We start from the raw sequence: 2,954 nt of genomic DNA on the forward strand, positions 1-2,954 counted from the left end.
TTAACTACTGTTTTGATCATTTTAACCTTCACTTAGTGTAACAAACAATTAAGTTAACAAATGTGTTTTGAAATGTCAGTCATTCCAGACAGGAATCGCACTGTATTTTCACAGAAAACTCAATTTTTCCAGTGACAAACCCTTCCCTGCAGTGTAAAAAAATAAAAAATAAATAAACTGCAATAAACATAAATACACCTTTTTGGCCTTGAACTTTGAAAATAATCTAATCAAGTTCTGATATGAAAGCAAGTACTTGAAGAAGTATTTGTTTGAATCCAGTTACAGCCACAATTGATGTACTCTGCAGCCAAAGCTTGTTAAAATGCCATTTAAATTGAATTATTTGAACAAGTGTAGATTACAGGCAGTCTTTAACCTAATAAAGCGTACCTTTCCGGAGAAGTAGCTACTCATGATGCCTATAGGGGTCAAGGCTTTACAAACAAGTAAGCCAATTATTATCATTACTTTATTTTATTACATTTTATGTGTATTTTCCTGGTAATTTTAAAGCAAATGTGGAACTACAGCAAAGACAAACTCCACGCAAGTCATTTGGTTCTATTAGTTGTGGCTCCCAGTTTGCATTATTTTGCAAAGTAACTTGAGAGCAGGGGTGAAATTCCTAGAATGCTTGCCCCTGCCCTCTGCTCTCTGTCTGTGAACAAACCGGAAGTGAAAGGGTTAATAAAACTGGAAGTGAAGCGCGGCCGAAGACCCCTCCTTCCTGATTCCTCTCGATCTTCTTGTCTGACCGGGGCCCAGCCTTCTTAAAGGAAAGTTCCTGATTCTCAGATGAATTTTGCCATCAAATAAAAAAAAAACCTCTGAAATTTCCGCCGTCGTGGGAAGAGTTTGCCCCTGAACGCCTCACCGGCTTTTAGCTGGGAGAAATCAAGAAGAAGCGGAAGCGGATGATGCGGAGGTGAGTGGGAATCACGGTATACTCGCTCGCACCCATGAAAATAAAAAAAGAATGGTGTTTTTATTTTTATTTTTATTTATTTTACATTTGTGGGTAAATAGTTAAAAGTTTGTTTGCTACGATTTTAACCCTCTGGGCTCAACATAAACAAAGCGCTTAGTGTTTAACAAACACGTCACGGTGGAAAGCCTGTAGGTCAAACAACAACAGAAACATTTCCTGAAACTACTGGCCTTTATGTTGAGTCGTAACGCTGTCTAGTTGTTTAACTGTGTGCAGACACATATAACACATGCATTGTGTGCAGGATTAAGCTTGTTTTAACGTGTCAGTATCTTACCACACTGCCGGGTGAAGTGAACCTCCCAGGCTGGACTCTAAAACCGTCCCAGTCTGTGATCATCCTCGTGTTACATTCCTTTGCACCTCTGGGTCAACACGATTTTGAAGCAGGCTGGTTAAGATTTTTTTTTTTAATGATGAGGTAATAAATCAATGAGCTGTTTTAATATTAACTCGATTCAGAGTCATGACTTTAGTCTTAAGTTCTTTCATGAGTGATTTTGTCACTTTTCACCTTCACCTTGGTATTTAGGGGTTGCCATTTTGTCCTTACTGGGTTGTGTTGTATTCTTAAATGGTTTTTGTGTACACAAACATACCATATCATGGAACAATCCACCCTTTTTTAGCTGTTAAATGCATTTGTTGTGTACTTGAAGTAGGGTTGGGCATAATCATATCGTGTGCAATTAATCGTCAGAAAAACGTTAATCGATTTTTATTTTGGCACTTGACGATTAATACGATTAATCGTCAGTCCGCTCGGTGCTCCTCTCTGCTTCAAATATGACGAAAAAAGTTGTGTAATTTATCTATCAACACAATTTTAAATTTGATGTGTAGCCTGAAGAAGTCCGCAATTTCGACACAATTTGGAGCAGATTTTTTTCTGAAGAATCTTTCCCAGTAAATTGGTCATGTGACTAAAGGGTGACCAGGGACTCCAGGGGATTAATCGTCAAATTAATTGTTATCGCCTAAATACCACAATTAATCGTGATTGTTTTTTGGCAATACTGCCCAACCCTAACTTGAAGACATTAGGAGTGCAGAAAAGTTGAATTTTGAACCTAGATGAAGTGGCCTMGTTTGGATTTAAAAAGACAGTTGATTTGAGACACACCTCCAAAGAAAGGGGTGAAAGGGGCTTGTGGAGTTACAATAAGGAGGAATTCAGACCAAAGCATTGCACTTTTACTTTATATAGACCCCAGTRTGAAAAAGAAAGATTTGAAAGCATGATGTGTCTCCTTTTAAAATGAACTCAAGCTTAAGGATAAATGTCAGAGGTTATATTATGATTAGAGTTGGGCATCTTTAGGTGCCTCATAATCTGACTCCTAGAGCTGCAGTGCTGTGAGAAAACATGATGCATTTCAATTACCTTTATTCCTGAAAGAAAAGTAATAGCTCATTCAGTTGTATAGCTCARTCGTCAACAGTTAATTTAATAGTTGATGCATTGTTTTCTTTCTAAATTTGTTTTTCTTTCCAAASTGCTGCGGCGCCTTCCACTGCCGCGTCCGCCTTTCCGTCCTGAACACACATGCGCAGTAGTGGTAACTAGGGCAGCCACAAATGATTATTTTTTATAGTCGACTAATCACAGATTATTTATTTTGATTAGTGGGTGTGTCAAGGACAGAAAGGCAGACACGGCAGTGGAAGGCGCCGCAACAGTTCAGAGAGAAAAACAAATTTAGAAAGAAAACGATGCATCATCTATTAAAATTAACTGTCAACGATTTTAATAGTCGACATAATTGTGACTAGTGGACTAATYGTGGCAGCCCTAATTTATAATATTTCGATTTGTACAAAATGATATTTTCTGCTTTGCAACAGAAAATAGATTGTGCCCACCCCCTTTCTTAAATTAGCCTCAATGTTGGATTATTTGGGGACTGGGATAAAGATTTGTGAAGCATTAGCCTACTCTCAAACTTACAAAAGTGTTAATAAT

General features: G+C 37.8%; 1 protein-coding gene across 1 annotated transcript in view; it reads left to right on the plus strand.

Moving 5' to 3' along the window:
* The first annotated feature begins 710 nt into the window (after positions 1-710).
* tmem51a (transmembrane protein 51a) overlaps positions 711-2,954 on the plus strand; it is a 7,925-nt gene continuing 5,681 nt past the window's right edge. The window contains exon 1 of the mRNA XM_014017889.1: positions 711-928. The gene's annotated coding sequence lies outside the window, so the exon portion shown is untranslated. The remainder of the gene's footprint in view (positions 929-2,954) is intronic.

The sequence above is a fragment of the Austrofundulus limnaeus genome, unplaced genomic scaffold (assembly GCF_001266775.1).
Source record: "Austrofundulus limnaeus strain Quisiro unplaced genomic scaffold, Austrofundulus_limnaeus-1.0 Scaffold178, whole genome shotgun sequence".
Lineage (NCBI taxonomy): Eukaryota > Metazoa > Chordata > Actinopteri > Cyprinodontiformes > Rivulidae > Austrofundulus > Austrofundulus limnaeus.